The 19,408-nt window shown below is 47.8% G+C and overlaps 1 protein-coding gene across 1 annotated transcript in view; it reads left to right on the forward strand.

The window, feature by feature from the left end:
* Positions 1-3,283: 3,283 nt before the first annotated feature.
* The window catches only part of NYX (nyctalopin), a 32,351-nt gene continuing 16,226 nt past the window's right edge, over positions 3,284-19,408 (forward strand). Inside the window, exon 1 of the transcript XR_004238542.1 lies at positions 3,284-3,494. The gene's annotated coding sequence lies outside the window, so the exon portion shown is untranslated. The remainder of the gene's footprint in view (positions 3,495-19,408) is intronic.

Consider the following 19,408-nt stretch of genomic DNA (forward strand, 5'->3'; position numbering starts at 1 on the left):
TGGGTAATTTCAGAGATCCCCCTGCTTTCTCAAAAGTCAGAAATTTTTCATACTGTTGTTTCCCTCGATGTTCCTGCTCCCACAGGCCTACTTCTAGGGTCTGTTCTAGAGTTTGCAGGGCTGCTTAGGCAGCATCTGATAAGTAATAGCTGCAGAAATATGGCTGTGCAAGGCTTTTCTCAGCAGAATTGTTACTGTAGGTTATTTAAACATAGCTCTGCTGGGTCATTGAAATCTTTCAGCCCAGAGCAGTAGCTGGCAGAACTGTAAATGGATATGGCTGTCAAATTTGCATGTAGTTCTCAAAAACTGGTTTATGAACTAATTGGTATTTGAATTCTCATCAGTTCAGGAGAAGATACAGCTGCATAGGTTTTTTTGCTATTATTTTATCAATAGCATAAAAATAACAAGAATGCAGTGACTGATAAACCTCCAAAAGGAGGAAAAGGCTACTTTATATTTACATTTTATATTTAATTTTGTTTACCAGAGCATGCTGTGTTATTAAAATTAGACCTGGATGAAATGTTTTTCCTTTTCCATGGAATCTTTCAACTTCAAAATTAAAATTTTTCCTCCCTGCCAATACAGATCAAAATAGCATGTCTTTGATGTAACACAAAGTCTGGGTTGTTTGATTGCTTTGGGCTTTGTTGAACTGCTTCCTTTATTAAAAATTGCAGGAAAATGATTTTAGTTTCTAAATCCAATTCTCAAAACATACTCTTTTAAAGAATTGGTATTTTGACAATTATGAATCAGTTTTCACAATGGCCCCGCCTTAACAATGTTTTCTGAAGTATCAGCATTTTCTACCAGCCACGGAACAGTTTTGTTGAACAGCTGCTGTCCAGCTCTGTGGTCACTTCATACCAGTGTGTGACACCATTTTCTTTGTCACAGCATGACTCAACTTCTGTAGTGCCTGTCACCCGTTCAGCCTTGGGTGCTGCAGGTTCAGGGCTCCTGTGTGGGTGCCACCTGACAAGAAAAACCTTATTTTAGCTGCTTCACTCCATTGAGCAGCAGGGACACCTGTTTTGTCTTTCTATTCACTGTACTATTTTATATTTTCATTTTACAGAGTTAGCACCAATTTACAGAAGTACAGCCTCAGCAGCCTAAGTATTCAGTATGTGGATTGTAAAATATATCTTATTTATAGCCCCATCCTGGTGTCAGAAATGTAGAGAAATTGCCTATTGGATTTTCAAGAGCAAAAGTGGATCTTTAAGCTTTGGGTTAATTTGTCTCCTTCTGTGCACTGTGCAAGGCTGATTCTGCTGAGGCCAACACTGGTGTTACATCATCTCAATTAATGCTCTTGAAAAGCACTTTTCCAAGCTCAGAAGAGACAGTTGCAGTATTTCCAAAGCATCCTGGCTCTTGCTATACCTTCACCACTGTATTCTTGAAGGGAATTTCCTGAAGATGCTGAGTGGGAGGAAATCTCGGCAGCACAACTCTGCCAACACCCTGCCCCACAACCCAGCATGGGCAGAACGGGATGAGAAGGGCGCTGCCAAGGGTGGGCACAAGGGGGACTTTCATTAGGGAGAGTGGGGCAGGAGAGGCTTTCAGCAGCCAGGCAAAGGCATCAGTGTCAAACTCGGGGGTTTTGTTGGTTTTCACACAACAAAAAGTTTCCCATTCCCTCAGTGCTACAGAGTGATGCTGTTTGCACATGAAGCAACAATTGCAAAGAGTTATGTGAACAGCTCTGCATGTCATTTCATGCAATAAAGAACCCTGTTAATGCCCCTTGTGGGCACTGGGCTTTGGCTACCAATGGGCCTGGCTTTCTCCCCCAGAAAAGGAAGATCACAGAATCTTTGTGTCCAGGAGGTCGAGACCTTCTCACCTGGCTTGTGGCAGAATTACAAAGCCCAGTGAATAAAATTGCCACGCTGCCCCTCAATACCAAGTGAGCATTGCATGAAGGCACCTCTTAATGTGACCCATGGGGGTCTGGGATCAGCCTTCATGTCCCTGTGGGAACAGCTACAGAGATCACGAGACCTTTTCCCCCACCCCAGCTTCCCAGTGAAGGGTGAATACAAGCTGCCCTTCTCCTCCTGCTGCCTCCTCTCCTGAGGATGTCAAAGTCACCAGGAGGAGAAAGCCCCTTCCATGTTCCATTGTGTCTGCAGCCCACAACATCCATTCAAAACTAAGTACTTTCTGAAAACCATGCTGGATGACTCTTGTTATCAGGAGGATGTTTGTGCTGAAGGGAGGAAATTGTATTTGGATAGTAAATAAAAGTCTCAGAATTTTTGATTTCTGTCCCATTCCTTTTCAGTAGGCTCCACTTTGGTCTTCAGAGTGCCACCTTCTCACCTTAGTGCTCTTTGTGTTCTCCTTTCTCTTCAGCATTTCTCTGCCTGCTCTGTTTCTTTTCTGTTTCTTTCCTTGTGTCTGTCTGTACCTGTGGCAGCTCCAGCCAAAGACCCTCACTGCATCATTTTTCCCAGTCCATGTGCTAAAACAACCCTTGATTAAGTTATGAAGGCTGCTCATGAAATGTGATTGTAAGATCTTGCTCCGCTTGGGTTTTGGCCCATTCAGAGCTTTGCCTTAAAGGGCAGGAACACCTTTTCCTTGCTGGAAATTGGAATTCCAGACCACTGCACAGTGTGCCATAGATCACAGAGAGGAATTCCCGAGGCTCCCAGGGTGCTGTTTCTGCTGTGCCTCCCAAGGGAGCTGTGTAGGTGACATGTGACAAGTGGGACCATGAAAACCTCATGAGGTTCAGCAAGGCCAAGTGCCAAGTTCTGCAGCTGGGTTGAATCCCTGAGTCCTGGATTCATCTGGCTCTTGCTGTACCTTCATCACTGTTTTCTTGAAAGGAAGGTCTCCTGCTGATGCTGAGTGGGAAGAAATTTTGCAGCTCTCACCACTCCTGATGTGGTGTTCCTGGTGGGCAGCTGAGGACGATCCTTCCTCTGCTGTGTCATGGCACTTGTCTGAAGGAAGGGACTTTCTCAAGCCTTGAAGGCAGCAGGTGCTCAGTCATGGGGTTGGTTCTGGCTGCTCTAAATGAGGTTTGCAGTGGGTCTGACACCAGCTGGGGAGAGGCAGCTCAGCCTTGCTGTGGAAATTGCAGCGTAGGCTTTGCCCTCTGACGTCAAAAGCAGAGTGGGAATGAGGTCAAAGCTTTGGATCTTCCTGCTTACAGTCACGGGACAGATCCCAGTCTGTGTTCCGATCCGTGTACCGTGAGGGGCTGGCTGAAAGCAGCGGGGACGTTCCTGGGGGAGGGAGGAGGGATGGCAGCTGTGTGTGCTGGCGCTGGTGCAGGCTGGCTGCTGACGCTTGCAGGCTGGCAGGAGGATGTGCTTGATCAGCTTTGTGGGTAGAGAAAATGTCCTGGATCAGTTCGTGCTGGCAAGAGACGAAGTGAGAAAAATACTGAGACTGAAGTGGTGGAAGTGAGTCTTTCCCTGGATTTCTGTGCAGAGCATTCCAGAGTCCCCCCTGCTCACACGGTACATACCACCTTTTTCTTTTGAACATCACTGAATTGATCCTCTCAATACAGAAATTATCTGTTTCCTTCTCATTGTGGGGGTTATTTAGCCATTCAATTTGTGAGTGGCTGGTGTTATCCTTTATTCCCATTATCCCCCCTGAAGTTCAAATTTGTGTTTCCTCGGGTTGGGAGATGAGGCAAACCTTGTGGCTCTGGGGTGACACCTCCCACCCGGCCTGATTTAACCTGGGGTGCTGCTCTCAGAATTAGTCTGGAGTGGGTTGTACTTCTCTTTTTCTTCCAGCAGAAAGTTCCCACTATGGTTCTGCTAGAATCACTAAGAAGTCCTTGCAGTTCTGGCCTGGAACAGTGCTGGGCATGGGAGAACAAGCAAAGCAGCAGCTAAAATGAATGTGTTGATGGGTTTGATTTCTGTTGTTCCTGTACATTGTGTCACCAGTGACTTTCAGAGCACATTTTCAAGTATGCTGGGAATCTTACCTGTAGGGAAATATTACAGTGTTAATAAAGGAGCAGGCAGGAAAGAAGCACATTCAGGTTCTTGCAGATCAAACGGGGAAAGAAGCAGCTAGGGAGTGAGGAAATAGTGATTTCAGTACAGTAGAGAAGGATGTCAGGCTTGGCAGGGTGATTGGTGAGGAGCAAGAATGGAGTGCATTAGTGTCAGGACATTCCTTCCCATGTCGCCTCAAGTTTCCATGGCCCAGCTGGTGCAGGATGCATGTTTGCATTGTGAAGTGCCAGTAAACCAGGCTAGAGAGGAGCCAGGCTTCTCCTAGCTGCCTTAGTGTAAAACTACTGTCCTTTACACTAAAAATCCCAGAGACAGTGCTCAAGCCTTTCATGTGGCTAGAAATTTATTAAATTTCCAACACAGTATAGCCAATAGGGAGCTTAATTTATGCTTCAATTTTTAACATTAATCTTTAATTTAGCCCAGTGCCTCTTCATCTAGCTCAGAGCTCAGCATCTCCTGACTGCTGTTTTGATCAAAGGTGCGATTCTTCAAGGGCTGTAGCCCCTCACACTCTGCAGTCACACACAGCAGATGGTTACCCAGGGGAGCAGAGACAGACCTGTCTGCTCAGATTGCTCAGTCTGTTCAAAATTGACAACTTGTGGATGGGAGAGTGGATGTTCTATTAGTTTTGGAGCTGGGCTCTTAAACAGTGCTGGAGTCCTTCCTTTTTAACTGAGGATAATTCAGTTCGAATTGGACAAGGATCTTGCACATTCAAATACAACCTTCCACTCTTCCCTTCCAGCTTATCTGTTTTGGTGCACAGTCATGTCACGTGTATTGCAGCTGCTGATGTGCTCCCATGTGTTCCAATGGACTGAAGCAATTTCAGGAGAAATCTCAGGCCCCAGACCACACAGGGGTGCAAGGCAGAGGACTGCCCAGGTCCCAGGCTCCAAACTTCTTCCATCTGTTTCATTGTCTCTCACTTACCTTGTTCGCAGGTGCTTTGGTTTTAACACCACAGAACTCCTGCATAACTCTTGGACTGTCTTTTTATACCTCATCCCACTTGGTCAGCTATGAGATATGTCTCTTTTCCATTATTTACCTCCTTTGCCCAAATGGGATCATAGAAAGGTTAGGGTTGGGTGGGACCCTAAAGATCACTCAGTTCCAACCTCCCTGCCGTGGGAACCTTCCACTAGACCAGGTTGCTCAGAGCCCCATCCAGCCTGGCCTTGAGCGCTGCCAGGGGTAGGAAGTGCACCTCTCTGGGATCATCCCTCTGGAGGGTGACCGTGTACCTGCCAGCCACTCCTTGCAATGGACACATGGGATAGCAGGAAACCTGGGGAAACTTGTAGGGAAACCAGAACACAGTTCCAGGACATCTGTGTGATGCCACGAAGATTTTTTGCCTTTTCTTTTATACCCCTGTTATAACTTGTTTACAACTTCTGTATTCTTAGTGCTTTTTGCCTACATTCTTGGACTTGTTTGTCAAGCTAAGAGACTAAACATTTTAGAAGCTTCGTAGTTAGGGATCAGTGTGCCCCAGACCCCAAGGTCCTCTCCAGAACACATTCTGTAAACCAAGATAGAACCATCCAGGGGAAGGTTCCTTGGGGAGGGGGGGCTCACTTGAGCCTCTCACTGGGGAATCTTTGATAGATGTGCTAATTAGTAAAACCTATAATATAGACCAGATCTTTTGCGGGGTGCATTTCAGTGCACATGACCTGGACGTGTGCACCTAAGGATCCTTAAAATAAATACCAAGGTAAAATCCCTTTTCCCCTTCTAACTGTGTATGACTCTTGATTTTAAGACCAGGAAAAGGCATCATGTGATGTCCTGCAGCTTTTGGCTCTATGTTTGTAGAGCATCTAGGGAAGTGGCATCTTCTCTGAATTGCTGTGCAAATCCATAGGATGAGTCATGGGAGCAGGGAGGTTTAACTCTGTAATTCAGACAGTGATGCTAATGAGAGCTTCTTAGAGAGGTCATTTCATAGTGGTCTCTTAGGTCGTCTTCTCTTCTAGTCTCCCCAGTGTGTCACCTGTGAGCTGTGAGAGTGTGGCTGGCAAACTGTAATCAGATGTTACAGACCTCAGCTGGTGAGATTCCTGTCTGGGGGAATAAACAAGCAGTGTTTTACGCTTTGCTGTAGGAAATTCAGGGATTAGCTAAGGCTGGATTTTAAACCTCCTCCATAAACAGACTCCAGCTGCAGCCGTCCTGGGATCTGAACCCTCTTGTTCCAAGCTGCAGTGCCAAATTAGAAACAGGCTTTTTCCTGGGCAGGCTTTGTCCTGAGACGATCTCTCGGTTTGTGAATGTGTTCTGACTTGGCAAAAACCCAGTTGTTTAAAATAGTCATTGAGCCAGCTGTGAACCTGCACACACGCATGGTGCAATGAGTGACCAGAGGAGCCACCAGTGGCCTCTGCAGAGTCACAGCCAGTGCTAGTGTCAGGGCTCATATCTCCAGCCCAGGCCATTCAGGAACACCTTGCCCCTCATCTGTCACAGCTGAGAGAGGGAGGTGCAGCTTCTTCCAGGAGATGAAAGACAAAAAGCAAAGGAAATAAAATCCATCAGCAGCCTGGAAATGCCTTGCAGTGTTTGCATTGCAGTCTTCTATGTGCAAGGCTAAAATAGGACACATCTATATCTAGCTTAATAGGGGCAGAGTCCTCCAGTGACCTTCCTAGACTGTAAACCTCAGACTGGATCATGGTGTCTATTCACAGGTATAGAATCAAAAAGGCTTGTTGCCAATTTGCTGTGCAGGCCATTTGATTAAATCTCAATATATGACTTTCCCTTTGATGGAAGAGAAAGGCCAGCCCTTACAACAAACCCCATGTAGTGTATTTATGGCAGCACAAGTTAGGCAGACAAATGACAGTATTGGGAGGAAATTTCTGTAAGCTGCTTAGTGGCTACAATAGCCAGTGCTGAATTACATATATCATTTGTCCAAGTGGAGTCTCTGCTGTGCCCCCCTTTACCTCATACACAGTACTACAGATACTGTGCCAGGATGGCTGGGTGCTAATGATGCCCCTTCTCTTATTTAGAGATGACTATCTGCAACTTTCACTTGTCCTTTCATGTCAGTCCCAGGTGAAAGCACTGAGTTTTCCAGGCTTATCAGTGGATTAAAGCCGGCAAAAAAGTGAAAAAACCCAATCATTTCTTCTTAGCTAGCTTATGATAGATAAAGGACCTCTGAAGTATTTCTATTTCTCCCCAAGTAGGGAACATCAAATAGACTGTTTCCTGCTTTTCCTCTCAGAAGAATATGGCATGGGAGGTCTCAGAAGTATAAAATTGTTTTTACTTAATCAAAAAGACAAGAGTCTTGGAGCCTTAATAGAGATATATTTTCTTCTCAACACTTCTCAAATGTTTGAGCTACATCAGATTTAATGATACAGGAGTTTTAAAGAGGCTGAATAAATCACTACTTTTGCTTTTCCTCAAGTGACATGCTAGTGATAAAGCTTCTGTTAGAGACCTGGTAGACCTTTCAGGAAAAAAGCAGCATTAAACCCAGACTGAATTTACTGTGTTTAAAACACAGCAGTGGAAAAACATGCCTCAATTACATAAATGTTACTGTTCAGCACAAAAATGTCAAATGTGCATGAGGTTCTTGGAGACCTTGGTTATATTCAGTAAAATATATTCAGTTACTAGTGGTAACTTGGAAGACACTTAGGAGCAGGGAAGAGAATGAGGGATCACTAAACAGAAAGCTGACAAGGGGTGCAGCTGTGCAAGCATGGCTTGGCTGGCTGGAGCATTAAGGCTCTGGTAGGTCACAGCACAATTTGTTCTTTCTGATTTACGAGTCCCACACTTTGAGTGTGTCCTGCCTTTGCTGTGTTAATAGCTTCAAGTGCCCAAGAGGGTGTGCATATCTTATCAGGCATCAGTGTATCACGAGTGTCAATCATCAGCACTCAGTGCACACACTGCTGCATTCTCACCTGCTCAAAAAGGCTTTTGCTTTGTAAAATGCAGAGCCAGGGCTGTGTCACTGCCTTCTGAACTGGACCCTAAAGAGAGTAGTTAGTAACTAGAAAGGACACAAGAGGGTCTCACTTGCTGTGTGCAGTTAGATCAAGCTTGTGGTGGATTGCCACGTGAACATTGCACCCTGTATTTCCAGCACAGCTCAGCTCAGGTGCTGCTAAGCCATGGAGGAGGAAAATAAATAAAGCAATATGCTTGCATGTACTGCAAATACATCACATCCCATTTATTGCATGCAACTCCTCCCACCCTATTAATAAAACGTCCCTAAGGTTTCAAAGTGGAAAACTCAGCAGCTGCTGATGCAAAATGACAAGAGCAGAGTGATGGTGCTTTATACCATGCACAGATCAGGTCTGGAAGCTTTATTTACGTGCCACAAAGCTGTTTGCACAAGGCCTTACCCACTGTGGCGCATGAGAAATCTGGTGGTGAAACAATTCAGTTGTGGTACAAAATTAAAAAGCCTTCTGAAGACTTAAGGCATTAAGTGCTCTTTGTGTGCTGCTGTATTACATTTGTAAAATACCCAAGCCTGGCTCTAATGGGCTGTAAACGAACTCTTGGTGAAAAATATATCAAAATAAAACTACAGGCAGCCTAGGAGAATGCCTTCCAAGTTCCTCAGAAAGACTTCATACCAATTAGCAAAGCCAGTCCCAGAGAGCACATAACAGGCTTTTTACACTAGGCCTTGCAGATGCTGGGATGTTACTTTATTTTTTACAATACCAGTATTTACACCAACTACGGGCTTTAGTGAAAAGAAATGCAAGATTTTCTGTGAGAGCAAGGAAACGGTATCATTTACAAGGGAAGGTAAACAAAATTGCTACTACCAAGAAAATGGGAAGTCAGAGCTGTGTGGGCTGAATTCTGTCCTTATTTGGCTTTGGGGAATTATGTGATTTTATTCTATGACTCAGAGTTGTTTTTACAGCATTTGCGTCACCCAGAGAAGTTGAATCTGCATAAGACCCAGCATGTTCCAGGAGGGAATATTTTGTTCTGTAATGTGAACTGGCTAGTGGGCACTGACAGATTTCATGTTTTGCTTTATTATTATTATTATTATTGTTTTTGTTGTTGTTTTTGTTATTCAGGCATATACTGCAAGATATCTCAGAGCTATCAGTTTGTGTTAATGCAGCAAGTATATGCAGTATCAGGGAAAATCCTAATACTTGGAGAATCATTTTACAAATCAGCAGCAGTGAATTCCATTTGCTTTCAGTTTGCCTCCACTGACCTCTGCCCACATGTGGAAAAACACAGCCTGTCTATGACGTGGATAATGTAACTTCCCTGCTTGGTTCCACATGGATCTCTCACCATATTATTTCACTTGCTGAGCCTCACCCATTATAGGTGCCACAAATTAGTCACTGCCCTGAAGTGTAAATGCTTGTGTTTTTCCATCCAGGAGGGTGGTTAGAGAATTTGGCACGTAATGCTGCAAGGAGTTGGCAGAACTGAAAGTAGGTGAGCTCAGACACAGGTCTGAAGAATGCAGCAAATCCAAGCAAATCCAAATTTAGGGCTCTGGAGGCTGGATCACAAGTGCTGCAGCCCTGTGATACAAAGTGCTGATCCGATACTGGCTCACTCTGCTTGTTCAGATGTGTTCGAGTATTTCTGAGAAGTTATTTTTGTGCTGGCAGGCTTTGTGAGAGATCAGGTGGTGTCTGCCCATGCGGCTCTGCCTTTCTGCAAGGCTGGAGATCATTTCTCTTCCTGCAGCTGGCACAGAGCTGTCATTAAAAGTATGACACTGACATAAACACTGCTCTGGCTAATTAGACAGCAGTGAGGTTGTAAGCCCGCACCCATGGGCATCTTGGCAGCTGTGGAGGAGCCTCAACCTCCCATCCATTGCTCAGGACCAAGGAACAGCTTGGGCTTAGCTGAAATCCAAAGCAAAAGAGTTTGTTTTCTTGTTCCCAAGGGCGGGACACTCACCTTTCACCCCCCCTTCTTTGCTGGAGGGCGCTGGCACTGGACTTTGACTCCAGTTCACTGTGTTGCTGGTTTGCACCAAGCTTGTGCACGAGGGTGCGTCGTGCTCCTGAGAGCCATTTCTGTAAAGCAGACTTCCTTCTCTCTCACCTACTAATTTTTAAAATATTTTTTTTTAAGCAGTGTTTTGCTAGTGGTCTGCTTTTGACTTTTGCTTTTTGGTTGCTCAGGTTTTGTCAGACAAAAGGGTGAGGCTCATCAAGCTGCAAGCATCTCTGCAGCCTGGGAGAGGGAGCACTGCAGTAATCTCCTGCTCTCTGTCTCTCCCCTTCTGTCCAGAGGACAAGAAAATGAAGCCTGACATGATTATCAGATATCTCATTAACTGAATCCCATCAGAAGTGGTCACCCCACAAATTCTTGGTGATTTAATTCCCCCATTTAATTAATTCCTCCCCTAGAAATTATTAGCTCACTTCAGAGACAAATTACCTGTTAATTTTCTATCTGATAATTAGTGCTCTCCTAGGCCCTAGTTAAGCTTTCTTGCCTTATGTCAGATTTGATCAAAAGCAGACACCTGAGCCTTTTGATTTGTGTTTCTGTTAATGTTAATATTTCCCCTTTTATGTGTGGAACACGGGCTAAGGCAGGGGTCTGACAATGCCCACGGGACCTCCTGGAGAGATGGTTCCCTCCCCACTTCTGCTGGGGACTTTGCATGTGCCTGGGAGAGACAAAAGACGAAAAACCCACCCCAAAAATAACTACAGTGCAAGACTGTGACCTTTGCAGCTTCAGCTCTGCTGGTGCCCAAAGTCGCTGAGCGTTGATTTTTTATCTGCCTGAGTGTGGGGCACGGAGCCAGGGGCAGTGGCCTCCAGAGGAGCTGCAACGTGAGGGCCACGTGCGAGGGCTTTCACGGTGGATGGGGGAATTTTTTTGGGGTCTGGTCTCTGCTCCTGAGGCTGCTGCTGTATTTTATCTACAGATTTGTTCAGTGCAAAGTGCAGAAGCTGCCCAGGAAACAGAAGGCGATGCTTCCCCCCCAACCCCCCCGGAAGTGTTTGCAAATCCCATCTCCTCTTTCACTTTGTGTTTCTGCCAGAAGCTGCTGGCATTATTTATTCATTTTGCTGCACAGTGTCATGGTTTCAACAGGAGGGGGGGATAGTCCCCTTTTGATCCGTGCTGGCCCATAGCTTCTGTTGGTGGGGCACTTCTTTAGGGGAGGTGGTGGGGTGGGTTTGGCTCTCCTGAAGCTTGGGGCTGCTGCTCTTGGGGGCTGCTGCTCTTGGGGGCTGCTGCTCTTGGGGGCTGCGGCTCATGAGGCAAGCACTGAAAAAGCTGTTGGTTGTCCATCCTGTGGTGGACATCGCTGATGTTAAGGGTTTGCTGTGCTGCACAGTTTGTCCTTGCATGCTCCCAGGGCAGTGGTGGAAAGGCTCGGTTCAGGCTGGCGTGGGACAGAGCTCAGAGCACCTGCTGGGGAGTCTGCAGGGCTGGGCTCCCTGCAGGAAATCAGGGCTGTGAGCAGTGTCCCAGCGACACCTGACGGAGCCTGCTTGGACTGGGCTGGTTGGTCATGCACAGGCACGATGGACGAAAGGCAAACACCCAGCAGACTTTGTCATGGAAAGGTGATAGGCACGTTCCAGGCTTGAATAAATGTTTAGATCTCCTTCAGGTGCTGCCTAGGTCTCACAAAACACTTCTGATCAAACATTCAGGCCCAGAGTCTCAGCAGTGTTTCTGCATCCGTGCTGCTGACATTCCCTGGCATACACTTAATCCTCTTTAGGTCTCTCAAGTGTGAACAGAACCACCCAAACACAGGTGCTGCTGCCTGGCACAGCCCCAGAGCTGCAGGGGTGGGTCTCAGGCAAGGTGTGTCCAGATCTGGGCTTTGCTGGCACAAGCCACCCTCTCTGTACCGTGTCAGTACCCTGGCTGCTCCTCCTGTTCCCCAGGGGATGCTGCTGCCCACCGAGTTGTGAGGGCCCTGTGTGTGCTCCTCTTCTCCACAGCCTGAGCTGAGGCTGATGCTGTAGCCCTTCAGCTGGGGACTCTCAAGCAATACACAGCCAGCTTGTAGCACCGGTAGGATTCCCCAGACTCGACGGGATGCTCTGTCAAGGCACCCACTGAGCATCTACCCCAGATAATAGTCTGAGAGCGTCTCAGCTTGGTGCTTTCATTCATTGCTTCCACAGTCTGCTCTTTATTTTACGAATTTTAAACTGCACCAATTGCAGCCCCAAGCAGTGAGGTTTCCCTATCAAAGCGAAGCATTTCTGTGACACTGGTGAGTCCATTGCTCTGGTGAGAGAGAGACTGTAGAGGCTGTCACCAAGTGCACCTGAGTGGCTGCTGTGAATACTCAGAATGCCAAGGAGGGACAGGATGTTTTGGATGCCCCAGAGGTGCTGCCCTATGTGGCTGAGCTCCTCCTTCCCCCTCCCACACTCTCATGTACCAAACGTGTCTCCCCTGCACAGCCCAGGAAGTGTCAGAGAAGTGTGAAAGTGCTGCTGAAATAAAAGGGAAATAGTAACCATAGTGAGAAATTCTGGGTGGAAGACAGGTTTTTTGAGGGCTGTGGTATGTTGCAGAGCCCCGGTGTGATTTATTTTTAATGCTGAATGTCTGGCCCTCCATCGCATTTCCCACACGTGTCGTTTGCCCCCTCATTTATTTGTTGTTTCCCACCATACAAGGAGGGCAGATACTTTATACCCTCTAACTCAAATTGGGCACGGTAGCTCCAGCAGCTTGTTGCAACACACTCGTGGCTAAAGCCCAGCTGTTGTGGCACAGCTTCTCTGACAAGAGCACAGAGGGTTTCCCCCACCTGCCTGCAACCCAACACAAACTGCATCCCTGGATACAACCCAGAAATGGTTAAGGGATGAGCAGGCTGCAGTGCTGCTGCTATCAAGCTCGCAGTGATGCCTTTTCCTGGTCTTAAAATCAAGAGGCATACACGATTAGAAGGGGAAAAGGGATTTTACCTTGGTATTTATTTTTAAGGATCCTTAGGTGTTCACGTCCAGGTCATATGCATCAAGACGTACCCCACCGAGTCTTTCCCTGTGTCTCTGTGTCTCTCTTCTTCCTCACCCCCCAACATTGGGTATAACATTATAGGTTTTACTAATTAGCATATCTATCAAAGATTCCCCAGTGAGGGGTTCAAGTGAGCCCCCCCTCCCCAAGGAACCTTCCCCTGGATGGTTCTATCTTGGTTTACAGAATGTGTTCTGGAGAGGACCTTGGGGTCTGGGGCACACTGATCCCTAGCTACGAAGCTTCCAAAATGTTTAGTCTCTTAGCTTGACAAACAAGTCCAAGAATGTAGGCAAAAAGCACTAGGAATACAGAAGCTGTCAAAGGTATAACTGGGGTATAAAAGAAAAGGCAAAAATCTTCATGGCATCAGCAGGAGTGGAGCTTTCTCTTCCATTGCCAGTTGCTAGGTTTGGGACACAGCGCTGATCCTATCCAGGAGTGGAGTACTTGCCCTGCTGCAGAGGAGCTGCATCCTCTGCCACCATCAATTCGATGTCTCAGAAAAAGGTGCTGAACTCCTTCTCTCTCAGCTAATGAGGTCTTCTGCAGCTGGCAGGAAACAGAGCCTTTTTCCTGAGCAGAAGTGCTGTACTTCTGCGATCCATAAATACACCCCAGTGTGGGGGATCTGCTGTCTTTGCCATGTCATGGCTGTGGGGGCTTTTTTTGGCGATGCCCAGGGTTGGTATGGAGGAGGTGTCAGCAGCCCATAAAAGCACAGGCAGGGAACGAGTGGGAAGCAGAATATGTGGGTGTAAATGTGAGCTTATCTCCTGCAGTGGCTGTTCCCCTCCCACCCCCAAGCTCTGCTAGCTTTGATCATCTTAGACCCGTGCAAGAACTCCGCATACATCAGGTGTGGTATGTTTGAGTAGCTGCACTACTGAGCTGGAGGATCTAAACCCCTTGCAGATGGACCTTGTGGAGGTGGCAGATGGCTCCCGATGGCCACAGCTCCTGACCCCAGGGCAGCTCCTGATGCCAGCGACTGCTCCATCCCACTCTGGTGTGCCCTGGAGCAATGATGTGTTTCACATCTGGGCTTGATATATTCACAGAATGCATGGCCAGTGCATACTCAGTAAGGCATTATAAGTTCATTTAACAAATCTTCCAGATCATCTGTGAGTGTATGCTGCTCTAAACTCCAGTTTAATGTGCTGGTTATTGTGGTATTGAAGTTTATTCCTGATGTGATACTTTCCTCCTCTCCTGCCTGCCAGTACCTTTGGCAGACAACAAAATTCTATTTTAGATATATACCAGGTAATTACGTTTGCTTGGCATGTTGCAGTGCTCCTTGTTTCTTTGCAGAAAAAAGTGTTAGTCAGGCTGGGGAAAGTGCCATGACAGATGGAGAAAATATCATATTGCAATCCAGCTATAGCCCCCCAGGTCCCTTCATCCAAGAGTCCCAGGGCTTCTGGTTCATTCTCCCAAATATCTGACCTGGCTACAGAGCAGGATCCTGACATAAATGCCTCAGTTAAGCAGAGACAGGTAAGTGATGAACCTACCCCATACATTGACTCTATACAGTGGGGGGGTGGCACTGATTCTGTCCTGGAGGAGGGAGAGATGAATTACCAGGAGGTAAATAAAGTGTCTGGTGAGTCTTGGGAGGGCTGTTGGCTTGGATAACATATGGCCCGTTACGCCTTCAGTGCAGAAAGGCTGCTTCAAAAGGTGTTTGCAGAGCTGTGTGTAAGTTCATTGTGCATTGCCTGTACGTGGCTGTGGCGCAGCTTCATCAGGATGAATGGACTCATGAGCACTAAGGGGAAATCAAACACAACTCACTGCCACATCCTTGCCTTCCTGTGTGCACTCTGCAGGCTTCCCATTACATCACAAGGAGTTGCAGGGAGTCACTGCCTTGGGCAACAGCCTGTGGAAAGCATGGCATGAGGACTTCAGCAGGACACAAGCAGCTCCCTGTTACTGTCCCGGGTGGGAGCGTGAGCTTCAGACAAAATTTGCTAGAGAAACCCTGCCGCTGAGTCACGAGGTGAAGAGAGGACCCCCTTGCTTTTTAAACTTCTCAGAGAGAAACCTGGGGGTGGCTGGATCCAGTCTTAGCCTCAGACTGTCAACAGTTCAAGTAACTGACCTGCAGGATTTAAAGATGGCAAATCAGATGTATTTATATAAAAGAAATTACCTATTATGACAAATGATTAGACAAAAGATCTTAACCAGAATTATTTACTACACAGTATAAAAGCTGAAACTACTAGTAGTGTATAGTATAATATAGTGCACTAAATTAAAGCAATTATATTAAAGCTAGCAAAAAGAAACAGTTATTAAGTAGAGAATGATATAACTCGCCATACCAACAGTCAGAGTGGGCAGGTCTCTTTCTCTTAACCTTGAAGAGCAACCTTAAGGGGCATCCTCACTCAAGGGAGAATCTCCACACAGACTCCAGGAAGGGGTATCTCAGAAGAACCTACTGTATGGAAAGTGGGCTGGATTTTGAGTGTAAAGGGATTGACTGTCAGTCATATGCCTCCAGGCCAGTTTAGCAGCTTATCTGCCAAAGCTTTACCTCACTGTCAGGATGTTGATTCAGGGTTGGTGTGCCAGACTGATTTTTAGCATAATTCAACACCAGAACAACACAGAGCTCCCCTCTCAATCCACCCTGATAGATTTGCAAATAGGACATTGCCAACTGAGTTTCTTTACCACATTCCAGGTCAAAGCATGAGGGGGGTTGGGGGAGAATCATCCTGCCACAATTACACAGGATAGAAATGCCCCCACAGATGGACTGGAGCAGAGCAGAGCAGCTCCCCAGCTTCGGGAAAATGTGGCATGAACCCACACCTTTCCAGAGCTCCCTGGCTGTGCATGCCCATGCCACTGGCACCTTTGGGTGCCATCTTCAGCAGGGAGGGCAAGCTGGCTGGTCCAGGTGCTGCCAGCCTTGACTTTCCCCATCTGCTGTGTGACATGGGAGCAGTGGCTGCTCCTCGGACGCACGCCGGACACAGGCGATGCCCTGCTGCATATAAGGGCTGCTCAAAGGCAGGAGGGAGGGCAGGGCTCCCCTCACTTCCTGCAGAGGAAGCTGATGCAGTCCTGTTCAGGCTTCACCAGCAGCAGTTTTTCCCTGAACAGAGAACCCTGAGTGTGGCTGGCCAGTTTTAGTCAAGGCCAAGAGTCACAGAGTGGATGCGGGAAACATGGGTTCAAGTCCCTCTGCAGTTTTAATTCATGCAGATCTGAGCCCAGCTTCCCTTCCCTTCCCCAGGACTGCTCTGGGTATTGTGGAGAGTTACCCAGTAGCCTAAATGATGTTGCTTTTCAGCACTGCATCCATACACATGTACTGCAGTGGGAAGCAGGAACTTGCTTCCATGGCAAACACCCAGCCCCTCACTGCAGAGCAGCCCACACTGTTCCTTTCTTGCTGGAAATGTTACTGTTTGATTGGCGTGAGAGAGACATGAAACCACGTCTACAGGACGGGCTGGGAGAGACCTTGTGAGCTGATGTAAAATCCAGTGGTCTGGAGAGATTTGGAGAGGATCTCTGTCCCGCCCTTGCCAGGCAGTGGGAGGATTTCACCTTGATGGAGCTACACTCCATCCTCAGGGCTCCTTGTCCTCTCTGTGTGGGGTCTGTGTGATGTCTCACTGGGCTGTTGGCAGAAGTTTGGGCTGACAGATGAATGCACTTGCTCGTGGTTTGCTGTGCACTGCATCTGCTTCAGGCTGCCTACCCTAGAGTGTGCTGTTCCCTTTCAGAAGATGCTCCTGCTGCAGCTGCAGGCTCCTGGGCCTGCTCCTGCAGCACGGCTTGGCCGTCAGGCAGCACCTGGGCTGGGGCTGAGATCTGGTGCCCAGCTTGACCCTCTCCTCTTCCTGCTGTTTTATTGGCTATAATTCATTACTTTCCCCGTGGGTAAGTGGCTTTTTGGTGGCTATTTCATGCCAAGTGCTGCTCCTGGCTGCCTTGTCTCATTCACAGAGCCGGTGGTGAAGAATCCTCCTGCAGGATTACTCCTGCAGGCAGGTTGCTGTGAGGCAGCTGCCAGCTGCTGTGCCCTTGGCCTGGGTTTGGGCATCGTGACATGCTCTCAGTCCACAGTCAGGGGTCCATCAGGGACCTGTCCCCAGACAGACCACTCTGTGATGGCAGCCCACATGTGTGCAGCAGGGACATGGCTCAGGTGGAGGGTGAATAGGGCTGGTGTGAGCTTGAGGCCCTCCTTGTTGAGGCTACACAGGGAGGACATTGTGGGGAGCACCACAGCAACTCTTCTGTCCAAGGGGTGTCTTGAAGTGGTGTTGGTCTTTTCCAGGGGTGAGACCAGGAGAAGGCAGACTCACAAGGACATAGCTCAGAAGCCAGAGGGGGCTGGGCCAGCTATGAGGGAGCTCTGGAACTTAATGCCTGAGCAAATTTGGTGGCCTCAGTCTACACAAAAATGAAACCCCTGCCTGCAGAAGGAAAGCTGTCCTCTCTTCTGAGCAAGGGAAAGCTCTTTAACTCCTTGCTCTTGAAGTCCTGGTTGGCTCCTCAGCTGCTTCTGCATCCCCTGTGAGCAGCCACATCACGCGTGTACCAAGTGCTATTTCTGGTGGCGGCACAGGCTGTGCTGCAGCTGCAAACCCCAGCACGGCCACACCGGTCCATCGTGTCTGCTCACAGTGCTGTAATCCTACCACAGGACAAACCCTCCCTGCCCCAAACTCACGCCAGCTGGGGCTGTGTCTGACCATCCTGTGTGCAACATGGTCACACGGCCCACACTGACAACAGGAGCTCTGCTGGGAAATGCTGAGGCAGCTCCTTGAAAGGTCACCCTGGTGATTATGTGCACAGGAAAGGCTCAGATGTGTGACACAGCTGTGGCTGTGAGAAGAGGGGAAGTATGCACCGAGCTGTGACTGCTGTTACAGGAGCTCAGGAAACCAAAGCCTGGGAAAGGCAGAGGAGCTCTCTGGCACAGGGACCTCACCCCCAGCACTGGTCCCATGAGTGCAAGCAGCTGATAGAGATAAAAACCAGGGGAGTGAAGATGTTCAGCCACCAGAGTCAGGCCAGCAGCTCTGCCCCTTCACTGCTCTGAGGAAGGCAGCACTTGGCTGGAAGCATCTGGATGTGCAATGTTCGTGTTCCAGCTAATCCAGCACTGGTGTCATCAAAGCTGCACGTCCTTGGCTGTCTTGCCATCCTCTGTCAGAGAAATTGAGCCCTGCTGAGGGCCACGGTGGTGCCCACAGGCAAGGGGCTAAAGAGGGTGAGATGAGACCTCTTACGTTCAGTTGGGTGAAATGAGTCCCACCAGCTGTTCTTGGACAAACTTGGAAAATAACAGGAATATTTTAATCTGCAAGAAGCAGTCCCCAGTGATAATTTTAAATCATATCAATGTATATTCGAGATAGGAGCTACCTACAGATCCTTAAGTCACTATCACATGAAATGCCCCTGGCCATGAAGAAATGGGCTTTTAGAAGCAACCTTTGCACTGAGTCTGCACAGGATTGCCCAGCAAGGCAGACTTGTCCTCACTGCCAGCTGGCGAAGCTGTGCCAAGGTTTATGTCCCCACAGCACACACCTCTGGTGCAGAGTGGGTTCCTTCAATCAGGACTCAATGCTCCAAATTCTTTTGGTGGAAGATCAGACATAAACATCTATTCATTTTTTTTTTCAGTGGCAGCTGAAAACTCTGCTGCTTTCTGGTCTTGTGTTGACCTCTGACTTCTCTGAGTTCCCAGAGATTAAAAAGAGCAGGATAGATCATGAGGAGAAGCTCTTGGTGGCAAAACATTTAGCAGCACAGAGCTGCAGTAGTATGTTCTGTAGCTTCTACTTCCAGCCTGACAGCCACAGCAGCTTCCCAACACCAAGCATCTCTAGTGTGCTCAGCCCTCAGCATTAACCACTGTGAGTCATGCTCTAAATAATGCTGAGGTATGGTTTAGAGCCCGTTTGTTTCTTTAGAGAATAAATGCTGGTGTCCTTTATGTACACTCTGGTATTTAAGTTTTCTTACCTAAGACAGCTAGAAACTTCTCCTTTTCAGGCCTCCTTCTGACATGGTCATGCCCTTTCAGGGCCAGGGGTTATCAGGAAATGAATCAGGAGTTGCCAGAGGTTCATGAGGGCACTGGGTGCTCTGCTTGGTGCACTTGCAGTGGTCTGCTAAAGCCACTCACAGAGTGATGCTCCCCGACTTTCCTAGAAATTGGGACCTCAGTTGCCTCCCACTCCCAGCTCCCCAGCCTCCCCCCAGCATATGCTGAGATGTCCTTATCTTCTCTGTGCTGGGGGCTGGAGCAAGGCTCCTGCCCATGGATGGTGCAGAGAAATACAGTGCTGCTGGTCAGGCAGGAGCTCCGGGTGTGCCAGCACAGC

Source organism: Corvus moneduloides, chromosome 2 (genome assembly GCF_009650955.1).
Source record: "Corvus moneduloides isolate bCorMon1 chromosome 2, bCorMon1.pri, whole genome shotgun sequence".
Classification (NCBI taxonomy): Eukaryota; Metazoa; Chordata; class Aves; order Passeriformes; family Corvidae; genus Corvus; species Corvus moneduloides.